The sequence below is a fragment of the Stenella coeruleoalba genome (assembly GCF_951394435.1).
Source record: "Stenella coeruleoalba genome assembly, chromosome: 5".
NCBI lineage: Eukaryota > Metazoa > Chordata > Mammalia > Artiodactyla > Delphinidae > Stenella > Stenella coeruleoalba.
Genome location: NC_137150.1, coordinates 38,328,865 through 38,342,687, shown reverse-complemented (window position 1 = coordinate 38,342,687; position 13,823 = coordinate 38,328,865). Strand labels below are relative to the sequence as shown.

The 13,823-nt window shown below is 39.9% G+C and overlaps 1 protein-coding gene across 14 annotated transcripts in view; it reads left to right on the top strand.

Moving 5' to 3' along the window:
* Positions 1-13,823, top strand: part of VEPH1 (ventricular zone expressed PH domain containing 1) — a 713,106-nt gene that overhangs the window by 204,689 nt on the left and 494,594 nt on the right. For all 14 annotated transcript variants that reach the window (XR_013828597.1, XM_079923356.1, XM_079923366.1 and 11 more), the window contains 2 exons: positions 156-187; positions 1,642-1,684. The gene's annotated coding sequence lies outside the window, so the exon portion shown is untranslated. The remainder of the gene's footprint in view (positions 1-155; positions 188-1,641; positions 1,685-13,823) is intronic.

Below are 13,823 nucleotides of genomic sequence, written 5' to 3'. Positions count from 1 at the left end.
GTAAACAGATCCTAGCTTCAGAGGGTTTCCCTCCATCAGGGATGTAAGTTTGCATTATGAACTAAGAGTGGTAGAATTTGGTCAGTTTTGGGGATCTCAGCATCCTGACCTGCCAATGATAGCATACCTTTCTTCTTCTTCTTCTTTTTTTTCAGCTGCACCACAAAGCATGCGGAATCCCAACAAGGTATTGAACCTGTGCCCCCTGCAGTGGAAATGTGGAGTGCTAACCCCTGGACCACCAGGGAATTCCCAGCATACCTTTATTCTTAATGGGTTAAGACAGTAGATGCATTTGTGTGTTTGTCTCCTTTGAGTTTTACAAGAGAAATCTTAGACCCCTGGAAACTTCAGGCACACCTGCTATTCTGTCTATCCAGTAGAATGGAGAACACTTCCTTTCCTTGCCTGAAAGTTTTATTACTATTTATTTTTAAGGGAAAAAAATGATGTAATGGTGCTTTTGTGGTCGAAAGGTTTGATGTGAATGAAGAACCAGAGCAAAGGTAGGATAGAAAGTGTCTACTGGTCCTGAATAGCTCCTAGGGCCTTAGCTCAGAATACCTTGACTCTGTGAATCATCTGTGGGCATTGGTGAGCTGTCCAATCACTATGTTTCACTTTGAAGGAATTATCTGCTCCATAATGGAGATTTTGTTACTGAAAAGACCCTAAAGCACACGCCACTCAGTGGTCCCTTTTAGCATTTTATTTCCTTCAGAAATAATGATGCTTCCAGTACAGCTAGGGTTTCCACTGAAAGAACACATATTGCTTGGGATTCGATTCGACCCTTTAAACCAGGGGTTAGCAAATTATGGTCTGTGGACCAAATCCGGTCAGCCCCTGCTTTGTACTGCCCACAAGCTTAGAATGGTTTTTACATTTTTAAATGATGACATTTTAAATTGTTAGACAATTTGCTTACATACTATCCTTAATTTTGCCTCTTGGCCTGCAAAGCCTAAAATACTTACTGTCTGGGCCTGTACAGGAAAAGTTGACCAACCCCTGCTCTGAAACCCCTGACTTACTATTATTTTATTATTTTTATTTTTTGCTATCTTTGGTCATTTTTTTTTCCACATGAACTTTAAGACAACTTTATTCAACCCACATTCCTCCCGAATCCAAGGAATAAAATTGTAGTTTTCATATTATATATTAATTTTTGGATGATTGACAATTTGTCATATTAAATCTTCTTATTCAAGAATATGATAGATTTCTCTCTTTGTTCAGAACTTGTTTTGTGTCCTTTGATAAGATTTTATGGTTTTCTTCACGTGTCCTGAACAATATTTCTTATGGGATGTTTTCCTATTTTATAGACATCCCTATTACGAATTAAACATTTTCTCAATATCCATTTTAGCTATTTAATACCAGTATAGAAAAATAGTTACGGATTTTTGTGTGTTTACCAAATTCTTTTTTTTTTTAAACATCTTTATTGGGGTATAATTGCTTTACAATGGTGTGTTAGTTTCTGCTTTATAACAAAGTGAATCAGTTATACATGTGTTCCCATATCTCTTCCCCCTTGCGTCTCCCTCCCTCCCACCCTCCCTATCCCACCCCTCCAGGCGTACCAAATTCTTTGATTAATTCTAATGGTGTGTTTGTTTTTTTTTCCTTCAGAGTATCCTGAATTTTATATATATAGAATCACATCACCAGCAAGGTAAGAAAATTTATCTTCACTCTTCCAATGTTTATATGGACTGTAAAACCCCTGACTTCAATGATTGTCATCTGAAACAGGGATTAACAATCATAGCAAACAAAAGTACATCTGTAATGAACATAAATGCAGCTAACCCTTTATTTTAGGTCAGAGTTCACAAGGCAGAAGCCACAGCTGTTGTGTGTATTTCGACTTGAGATGGTGCAGTGTGTTTAGGCAGAGTAAACCCCTCAGGGTAATCATACTGTGCTGGGACAGCGTGGTGAGAGCTCGGGCTGGGGAAGCCGGAGCCCTGGGCCGTCATCTTCCCCGCTCTGCTGTTTGATGTGGGTAGAGGCCCGTTTACTTCTCTGAGCCTTGGACTGCTCGTGTTTTACACTTTGTCATCTCATTTGGAAAGCCGAGACTCTTCATATCCCCACCCCACCCTTCTCAATAAATACTGTTTCCCATGGCTTCCTGCCTTGCCCCCATCCCTCCGCAGGCCCTTAGTTCTGAAGATATAATTTTTTGGGTGTCCTCCTGGGATACACTTGATTAAATTTGAAGAAAGAGATCATATCAGAGCAATATGCTATTTCACATCATTTTTTGTCATTTCTTGGAGCAGCTTCTGGGTTTAGGTTCCTGCCTCTTTTTTAGGCTAATACATTATGGATGAGGTACAGCTGTGACCAATAAAGATCCTTCTTTCAGAGTGAAAACAGGTCCCCTTGGTGTGGCCCAAAGGCCTGGGTGAGACAGAGAAGGGGGCTGACACCCTCTGGCACATCTCTGATGGGCCTTCCAAAAATGTGCCCCTTTTTGTTTGATTCTTGCTTTACCTTCTCTTCCATTCTGTTAGCCCCTAAATCCACCTTTAAGCCTTCATACTGACACATTTAAATGCAACATAAAAAGAATAAAACAATATCACTGTTTATTCTGGTGAATGAATAGCCAGGAAGCACTGCAGTACCCATCTAGCAGCAGACTTTCTTCTGAATTCTAGATGTTTCAAGTCATTGTGCATGTGGAAGCGCTGAGGCTCTGAGGAAAGCTGCATTGCATGACTTCAGGGAGTGATTTACATTGTGGGCAATGAAAAGGGGGCCCCCTGGAGTTGTGCAGCTGGTCCCAAATCCCGTATGGTTTGAGTTGATTGAAGTTTTGATCATTTGCGAGAAAAATTAAGAGAAGACATGCTATTTATACTCAATAGATATTTATAGAGTTCCTACTATGAGGTGCTACAAGGGATAAGTAAAACAACTCCTGACTCCGGGTGGTTTCAGGTGAAGGAGAGGATGAAATACACAACAGAGTGGGTAGAAGTGTGTGCCCAGTGGAGTGGAGAGGAACAATCGAAGTACTCTGGGAGCTAAGGGTAAGGTGTTGCTTTTAGCAAAGGAGGAGATTTCGCGGAGGATATGGAATTTGAGCTGAGGCTTGGGAGGTGGTAGAGTTTCACTAGATAATGAGGGGGAGTTAGGGGAAGGGCAAGAGCACAGGCATGGTAAGCAGGTGGGGAAGTGTAGAGTGTTGGGGTGAGTAGCTCAATTTGTTTGAGGTGCAGCTTCCCATAGGAAAACTGCACGGTATTTAGTTGGGGAAACTGCCTGAAGCACCACATTTGACCTCACCTGCATGGCCTTTAGCTCCAGAGTTAGACTTTCTTTCTGATCATCAGAAAAAAAGGGAAAGGAAGCCTGGATGATTGTCCCTGACACTTCATTTCAGAATAAAGGGCTGCAATCATTCAAGGAGTTGTCTCAGAAGTGATGAATTTTCCATCCCTATTTGAGTAGCACTAGTATCTCATTTCTGGATACAAAATAGTCATGCCTATCCAACAGTCTTCTTTGCCATATTCCCATCCCAGCAGAAAAAATACACCCACACCCCATCATCCATCTAGAACTATCCACATGGTTAGTATTCTTCAGTGCAGGGCTATCACCTGTCTGATTGTCGCTTCACTTGAGACAGCCCAGAAATTTCTTTTACTCCCAGTAAGCAAAGACCTGATCAATTTAATCTGGCCAGCATCAACCTGAAAAACATATGCTGCTTTATAGGAAAAACACATGTGTGTGAAACGGCCTGATCCCTCACCTTCTTCATCATTCACAGCTCTCTTCCTGTAGGTGAAGCAGAGATTTTGCATGCCTCAGAAGCAGGTTGAATATGTTATTCTACCCAGGGATATTACTGCTCATCCAGAAGAAAGGCCTATTTATACTGAAGGGGGGAAAAGCAAACACTGAGGCCATTTATTTGCTAACTGTGAACCCCTCGGGCAGAATGAACTTGAAGATTTAAAATTCTGTGTGGACTGCCTTGTCAAGTTTCAAACTTGCCTGATCAATTTCTGCATTGATCTCTTATTGCTGATACATAGTTTTCTTGGGTGTTCTGCATCAAAATGCCATAGATCTACAGTGCTCCCTAGCAGAGTATAGGGTGCCATCAAATTGTTAACATGTTATATTAGTCAGCTTGGGCTGCCATAGCAAAATACCAGAGACTGGGCGGCTTAAACAACAGAAGTTTGTTTCTCACAGTTCTGGAGGCTGGTAAGTCCAAGATAAATAGGCCTGCCATTTCAGTTCCTGGTGAGAGCTTTCTTCCTGGCCTGTAGACAGCTGAGTCCTTGCTGTGTCCTCACATGGCCTTTCCTTTTTGCATGTGTGCAGGGAGAAAGATCTCTTCCTCTTCTTATAAGGCCACTACTCTCATCATGAGGGCCCCACCCTCATGACCTAACCTAACCTAATTTACCTCCCAAAGACCCCATCTTTGGGACCATTGCATTGGCAGTTAGGGCTACAATATGTGAATTTGGGGGGACCCAAACATTCAGTTCATAACACATGCCATAGAGACAGTGCCTTCCTAGGAAGTGTTGTGGGGAGTTGAGGCCAGGCACAAGTCTTGGAATGCCTCATTGTGTCCTATGTCCTGTCATGAATGAGCACTAGTGTTTCGTGGGTTGAAAAAATGAGGAAAGTATGTGAAAATTCAATACCACAATAGTGTGTTGACAGTTGCTCAAAATGATGATGATGGTAATAATAATAACCATAAAGTTAATACATACTGAGCACAGATTATGCCAACTGCTGTGCTAAGCTCTTTCATATATATCATTTTGATCCTCACAAGAAGATGTGAAAGTAATTTTTACCTCTTCCATCTTAAAGAAGAAGGAACTGAGGTTCTGAGAGATAAAGAAAATGGCCCAAGGTCACATACCTAGGAAGATCTGTTTGACTTTAAATCTCATGTTCTTTTTTGTATACCACTTAGCCTAAGAGGAAAAATAATATCCTCTCTGAAATTTATTTGTGAAATTTAATTGGTAGACAAACACAGATTTTTGGGGGAATACGGAATGAAAAATTGATAGTTTTAGATCAATAAAAACATCTAGAATTCCCTTTTTATAACAGAAGGAAGTTAAAAAGTTAAATGACAGAGAGGACTGTGGAAGTGAAATAGGGAGAGCTGGAGAGAGTTTGCCAGAGAATGCAGACTAAAGTAACATCAGTGTGATCCAGTGGAAGAAATGCAGCGCTAAGACAGGGCTGCCACATACAGCTGGGCTGGTGGTGCACTGCCCAATGCTGAGGACTGCCACTGAACACTGTACTTTACACAAGCAGTACACAGTGGAGATGAGCAGTCCACAACATGTGGGGACATGTTCAGTGGTCCTGGCAGAGTCCTGAACTCTAGTTGAGGCTTGCCACTATAGTAGAATTAAGCTGGGCAACTCATTTCCCTTCCAGTTTTGGTATTTCCATTGTAAAATAACTGTGAATATTGGCTTTTAAAACTGTTTTTAAACTTGTACTAGGCAATAGTTTTTTGGGGAAAATGGAGAAAAACGTGGCTAGCTATTATCTTTTGTGGGTTTATAGAATAATAGAAGATTAGATATTGCTTTTGAATTTGGATTTTTCCTTTATAAATGTAAAATTATATTTTTGTTACATCTTTTTAAGCATTATCCATCTATAATACCAAATAATATTTTTTTCATGTTTAGTTGTTTGTATTTGATTTTTATTTTAAATAAATAATAGAGCTGAAATGATTTCCTATATTATATAAGGAGAATTTTCCTTGAGTTAAGTTAGCAGTATTGGGGAAGCAGGAGATGTATCCTTTAGTCTCTGTTGCAGTACTAGGAAACACACATTTATTTTTAAATGAGTGAAATAAGAAAAGTATGTTAATCTTTAGGATAAACATGTGATTAAGAAACAAGATTTTTTTTAATCTAAAGTGATGAGAATAATTTAAGCCTTTTCTTTTGGATTATATATTTAGATAATGTGAAATAAGATACAGTAATGAGATTTAAAAACAGATCTTAAAATATCCTTAAAGGTGGAAATAAGCTATTCATGCTATAAATTAAATGATCAATAATGACCATGAGGCAGGCTGCAGTAAGTATTTCTTCTGTTTTCATAAATTGTTTCTCTATCAGTAGAGCAGCTTTCATGAAAAATAAAAAGGCCTACAGCAAAACTAATTATGATATTTACATCTTAGCTTTGAAACTGACTTGATAGTTTTTTTTTTTTTTTTTTTACTGTTTCTGTCCAGCCTTTTTAAAGGGAGAAAAGATTTAATAATAATGTACTTTGTAGCATTATTTATGATCATCAGTTAAATCTGGCACATTTGAGGTGGCTTTATTTTACAAAGTTCATGGCTGGAAGACAGTTTTCACAGTTTTTCTGTAAATAGTCCATTATTCTGAATCTTTTGACCTGGGAATTTTTGTCCTTGAAATCTTAGGTTATTAATTTAATTGGTGTAATCCTTGGGGATCCATTTATCTTATCTTTGTAATCAAATAACTGGGGTTTAAGCAGATGCCAAGCAGAAAACCAAGAGAGGGGGTCTAGCTCAGGAGGAGAATCCTTTGTCCTTCGTGACTATTCTCAGGGGCCTTCCTTTCCCCACTAGCTGCTCTGGGGCAAGGAATGCCAGCACCCTATGCTAGAAGTGGCCACCATAAACTCTTACATTTTGATCTAAGCTCAGTTTCTATTTTTCTGTGTTCTTTGAAGTGCTAATTAACTATAACAATCTAAGATGCCAGTGGTCGCTGCATGTGGGCAAAAGGCAGAAAATGATTTGTAGTCTGATTCAGTTGGCATCTTCCCGCCCAAAACGGAAACTAGAAGTTGATGATGTAACTAAACGAAAGTGAAGCATGCAAGGCCAGTCTACTAAGAGCGTGACTTGAACTGAAGCCGAAGAAACGTCTAAGGAGGCTTTCTTCTATTTTCTGACCTTTTCATGTTATGAACAATAAGGACATCCAACTTCATCATGTTTTAAGGAAGGCTGTTCAGTTTATCTTCATGTAAGTAAGTTGCGATGAGGTCAGAAAACATTGAAAGTCTAAAGTTGCCAAAATGATGGGTAAACATTTAGCACGCTTTGAACAAATTTCAAAATGCATTTTCTGGAGGCTCTTGACAAAGAAAGTATCCAGTGGTAGATTTTGTTTTTCTAAGACAAGCACAGGTAAAGGTCAGCAATCATTAGAGATTTGGACCCACTGCTAGTAGTTGATTTTTCTTCATGATGGTTAGGAACACTTAAAATGGCTCATTTCAGTGTTTATCGTAGTGTATCACATGTCTACTGTTTTCAGAATAGCTGCAAAATAACATTTTCTATGAATAACTGTAATTTAGCAATAATTGGATGCCCAGCATATAAAGAGAGTGATACACAAACACATACAACATCTGCTGTTATTGTCACTAGCAGTTGAAGGCACATGCTGACTTGTCCCATCATGTATGTGCCAACATTACATTGAAGAAGACCTGATTTCTCAGTCAATACATTTTGTACCTTGGGGAAAACTCAGAAATAATAACCATCTTAGGAATATCTTTATCAAGGCCAAAGAAAACAAAGGGTTATATGGGGAGAGTAATGCAAACATATTAAAAAACAAAAAGTAGATAACAAGTGTGATTGCGGGACCTGCAGCCTGTGACAGAACTGTGACGGGAGAGGCAGCTCTCACAATATGAAGGAAGGGGTTCTTTACCTGAACTGTTCTGTTTGACCTTGTTCTTGTCTCTTCTCAGTATTGTTTCTCTACTCATGGGAATCTCTTCAATGAGAGAACTAAAGTCAAGAGAAAAATAAAACATTACCTAATGACAACCAGTAAAGGAACCTTGGCTGATTCCATGAAAAAACAAGAGCTTTGATTCATTAAAGAACATTAGGTTGGGAGAGACCTTAGATGTTATCTACTCCAACCCCTGACTTTATAGATGAAACTGAGGTTTATTCACTCTTCATTCATTCATTCATTCATTCATCTATTCATCTATTCATGCATTTGACAAATAGATATTGCCCTAATCTAGGCACTGGGGAACAAGAGAAATAATGTCTCAGACCTACTGAATTTACATTCTAGTGGGAGACAAGCAATAAAACACATAAATATCTGGTCACTAAGTTTAGATTATGATATGTGCTGGGAAGAAAATATATCAGGATAAGAATGACTAGGGGCTAACTCTAGGTCGGGTGGTCAGGGAAGGCTTCTCTGAGGTGGTGGCATTTGTGCTGAGACTTGAATGATAAGCAGGAACCGGCCACAGAGCATTCCACCTCGAGGAAGCAGCTGACACAAAGCTCCAAGGTGAGAATGAGCTCAGCAAACCTGAGTAACAGAAAGAAGGAGCCTGGTGGGCAAGAGGGAGGGGGAGAGGATGAAATCAGAGCAGTTGGCCATGGTAAGATCACAAAGGCCTTGTCAGCTGTGGTCACATGTTTAGATTAAGAGAATCTAATCAGAAGAGCTGAGTGTGCTGAGTTTTAAGCAAAGGAGTAAGACTGTGACTTCCTTAAGCAAAATCAGACGGTTTAGAACATTTATTCAAGAAGCATTTATTTGAGTGTCTCTCTCTTTTTTTTTTTTTTAGTTTTTATCATATACCTTTTATTCTATGTGTTTTTATTCTTTTTTTTAAACATCTTTATTGGAGTATAATTGCTTTACAATGGTGTGTTAGTTTCTGCTTTATAACAAAGTGAATCAGCTATACGTATACATATATTCCCATATCTCCTCCCTCTCGTGTCTCCCTCCCCCCCTCCCTGTCCCACCCCTCTAGGTGGACACAAAACACCGAGCTGATCTCCCTGTGCTATGCGGCTGCTTCCCACTAGCTATCTGTTTTACATTTGGTAGTGTATGCCCATGCCACTGGGACTGGTAAGTCCTAGCTTACCTTTCCCTCTCCCCATGTCCATTCTCTATGTCTGCATCTTTATTCCTGTCCGGCCCCTAGGTTCTTGAGAACCATTTTTGTTTTTTTTTTTTAGATTCCATATATACGTGTTAGTGTACAGTATTGTTTTTCTTTCTGACTTACTTCACTCTGTATGACAGACTCTAGGTCCATCCACCTCAGTACAAATAACTCAATTTCATTTCTTTTTATGGCTGAATAATATTCCATTGTATATATGTGCCACATCTTCTTTATCCATTCATCTGTCGATGGACACAGGTTGCTTCCATGTCATGGCCATTGTAAATAGTGCTGCAAAGCCCAGAGATAAACCCACGCACATATGGTCACCTTATCTTTGAGTGTCTTTTTGATGCACAGGGCAGTGCCACATGCCACGTGCTGAGGAGTTACAGAAAAAAATCTTGGACATTTTTCCTTCTTTTTAGAAGCTCACAACTTGGAGAGAATGAAACAATTGATGTTGCAGTTATGTAACAAAATCAAAACATGAAACATAATGTGAGCCAATGGGAAGGAGCACTGAGTTAAAAATTAGAAAACCTGGGCTTCCCTGGTGGCACAGTGGTTGAGAGTCCTCCTGCCGATGCAGGGGACGTGCGTTTGTGCCCTGGTCCGGGAAGATCCCACATGCCGCGGAGCGGCTGGGCCCGTGAGCCATGGCCGCTGAGCCTGCGCGTCCGGAGCCTGTGCTCCACGGCAGGAGAGGCCGCAGCAGTGGGAGGCCCGCGTAACGCAAAAAAAAAAAAAAAAAATTAGAAGATTTTTGATTAAATTCAATTCAGTCAGAATTCAATTCTGATTGAATCTGTTTCACTGAGTCTTGGTTTTGTCTTCTAAAAGAAGAGGAATAATAATGCCTGCCTTGCCTATCTTATCAGGGCATTGTGGTAGAGCAAAAGAAATCATGTTTGCAGAAGTGCTTTGGGAAGACCCCTTCAAAACCATCAAATGTTATATTAATGTGGCGAGGGTACATGGTATTGGTACTGGGATTGGATAAGGGACCAGGTTATGGAGAATTTTAAATCTAGATTAAGAATTTATTTTATTTTGAGGGCAAAAGAGTTCATTAGAGGTTATAGAAGAGGGGGAAGCTATGATGAACAGTAATTCTATTCATTAATGAATACATGGAAAACTGAGTAGGGAGAAAGGAGAAAAGGAAAAGATTCTTCTCAAGGTTTTGAATTCTAGTTCCTGGAAGAAGGATGGTGCTATTGCTGGAAATCCTCAAGTTATGAAGGGGACGCTGTTCATGGGCCGATAACGAGTCAGGGTCTGAAAACACTAACAACCAGGAGATGGCGTGCTCCTCATGCAGGGCTGGGCTGCGGGGAGTTGGGGATCTTGGGCAGGAGGTTCAGATTTGACTATCATCTTATATTGCAGGTGGCTAAACTATGAAATAGGCTCTGTTAATGAGTGAAAATTGGTAGAGAAAGTACTGAGGAATGAGGACGGAACCTCGGTTTATACCCAGAATCAAAATGGAAAAGATGTAGACAGAATGACAGGTAGGGAAGCCGGACTGGAGAAGCACAAATGTACTTTTTCTCCAGGAATGTGGTGCCTTCTTTTCTTTCCTTATGAACTCAACCTTGACCTTTTGAACCCAGCTCACATTCTCCAGGACATTTTTTTTTGGCTTTGGTTGGGTACACCCAGGGAATCTTCCATTAACATGCCAGGCCTCTTCGTTACTACGGGACTCTTTTCTGACTTCTCTATTGGATTATAAATTTCTTGAAAGCAGAGATGGCGCTAACCCCAGTGCCTAACACAGACTTGGGTCCATCAGTAGATGTCTGATGAATGACTGCATCCAGAACTGAGAGAGAAGATGGCTTTGAGAAGAAGGGATGGTGGGCAGGAATAATACATAATGTGGTATAAAATATTAAGCATTGATGGGAACATTTGATTCCGGTATAGGGGTCATTAGAGATCTTCAAGTGGCAGAATCGCTACAATAGGATTGGAGTAGCCTGACAAAGAGCTCACTGAGTAGGAGGGGAGGGGTTGTAGAAGGGAACAGGTGGTAATAAAATGGAAGTGGAGGGGTCATTTGCACCCCAAATTTGGTGGGGAAGTAAAGGAGATATAGAAGAGGGGGGGAACAGAAGTTTTGTTCATTTTTTAATTTTTGTTTTTGAGATAAGGAAAACCAGGATCATGGATAAATCATGAGTAAATCCCCCCAAAACTATAGTTAGCTATTATGCCTACGTAACGCCAGACATTCAGACACTTTTGATGTGGTGCCATCCACTTTTACGGGGAAACTTCCCCTCAGGCACAAATTAGAACTGAATGTGGTGGAACAATATTACATCATGAGCTATGACTAAATGCTCTGCCAATAGTCAGTCTAAAGATTATTTTAACCTAGATGGCAACTGCAAGTTTTAATTTATTATTTTAAGAACCTTTATAGCTGTATTTCCACGAGAATGAATTGCTGGTTCATTTATCAGGTGTGAAGGATGGGATGTTAACCGGTAGGCCTGAAAACTTGGGAGAAGGGATAACCTATTTAAATCATTGTTGGTGAAGGTGTGGAGAGGTTCCTGACAGGACTATGAGGTAAGGTGGAGGGAATGCCAAAAGTTGATTGATGTCCTTCCTTTGGGTCAGAAAGTGTAAATTTCTCTCACAGAGATTTTGAGGTTGACAGTATTTGCACCTCCAAAACTTTATTGGCATGTAAGTTTGAAGTTAAAATGCATGTAGTCATCCTATTTATTTCTATTAAAATATGCCACTGCCTCTGGTATACTTGTGCTCAGTTTTCAGACTGATAAAAACCTTCAAGGACCTGGTTGTAAGGCCACCTCCTTTTTCTAACTCTCCCAGTAGAGTAATTTGCTTCCTTCTCCGTGTTTCTTCAGCACTTGTCGCTGTGTGTACTCTGTGGTGTCATAATTTATTTTGGACACAATGTCTTTTCTGCTAGACTGAGCTTTTTTAGGCCAGGGTCCTGTTTTAACGCTTTCTGCATCCTTGGCACCCAGCACAAACCAGCCAGAGCAGGCTCCTAATAAAAGTCTGTTGAGTGGATGAATGAAATGGCAGGGAAAGGACCTTATACACACTTGGGTTCTTCTTAAACACATAGTTGATCAATTTTGTTTTTAAGACCTACCTGTGCTGAAAAACAAGAGGCAACTGTGGGGTGAAGATTAGGTGAGAAGAGATGAAGCCAAGCAATGATGCAGCTGAGGAGTTTCAGGAAAAGGAACCACCTGGAGGCTGCTGGTGGGGTGGGGTGAAGGAAGTGCAGGGGACTGGCCAGTGTTTTCAGACTCTTAGATGGTACGCCAGGGAGGCTCTAACGTTATGGAATTTGCATGGAGCAGGGATGGGGAAGGCTCTTTCTTGCATCTGAGTCAGGCATATCCACACAAGGCTGCCTCCGGTGGAAGAAAGTGAGCTGTGTTGGAAAACAGGCAAGAAGAAACTTGCTTCACTTAGGACAAAACTAATTTTCAGAAGCCCACAAAAAGATGCAAAGGAAACTTTTGAAAGGCAGAAATTGCTCGTAGAAGTTTCTAGACAACTAAGACTGATCCGGACACACTTGCATGTGGTGATAGCTTAATCATGCAAAAAGATGTTTTTTGCTGAGCTCTTTTGGTAAAAACTATGATCTTTCTTCTGTCCTATACTGGAAGAGTCTTCCCAGAAAATGTAATAACCTTCTGTCTCACTAACGTATAATGTTTCACTTATTCTCAAGAGTTTGCCTGCTTCTCAAAAAATTCAAAAATATTAAAACTAGCTAAATTGTTTAAGGTTTGGCAATAAAAAGTTCCACTTATATGAAAATATAATACATTTAAATGTAAATTTAATTAATCCATTAAATGGTTTATTTGAACTATAATGAAACCTAATGATTTTGTGAGCAAATCAAATTACAATTGATAATATTTCATGTTCCATAAACTAATGAGTAATTTTACATTTGTAAAGGTATAAAGGAATGTATTAAACCTTAAATATAGGGTTTGCGGTTTTTTTTCTCTCCAGTTCATTACATTTCATCATTTCTTGAAATTTTCAGGAGATTTGTCATCCCTAATTGCTGTGAATTGAGAAAGGCTGACACACAATTTGGGTGTGGGTTGGTGAGAGAAAGCAGTAGGAATTTCCTGGCCTTGATAAGATAATAGGGCAGGATAATAAGATCAAGGATTTGGGGAAAATCACGTGACTAGGAAATTTTTCCTACAGTGGCTTCTCTGAAGGCCCAGGTGTGTTTCTGTGTTTATGTGGCATGTAGTAAGTGACTGTCCCAGCCTCTTGGGACTGTTTGGATGCCTCAACCCAGCAGAGTAATAGAAAGACTTGGACTTGAGTCTCAGCTTTGTCACACGTACCCTGGGTGATATTAAATAAATAATTTAACTTTTTCATGCCTTAATTTTCTCATTTCCAACATGGAGCAGCTGATACTTGCCCCACCTACTTAACAAGGAGGAAATCATAAAAGTTACAGAATGTTACAGCTGAACGTAAACATCTACTTCTACCACAAAATCTTCATTTTTTGGGTCAGGAGTTAAGTGACTAGATTAAAGAATGCAAAATAGGACTTCTTAGCACCTGTACTAATTGAATGTGCATGGCCTCTTGCCAAGGAGGGATCTAGATACAGTATTTCCCAGACTTTGAGTCTCTTTCTTTCTGGGCATCTTCTGGGTCTAGTGTTCCAGGGAACACACTTCGGGGAATGTTGGTGTCATACCATAATGAACAAAGTAAACTAGGATTGTAGGGGGCCCCTAAAATTAATGGAGGACACTTTGAAACAGACAAATTTCTGAAAAATAAAAGGCTAA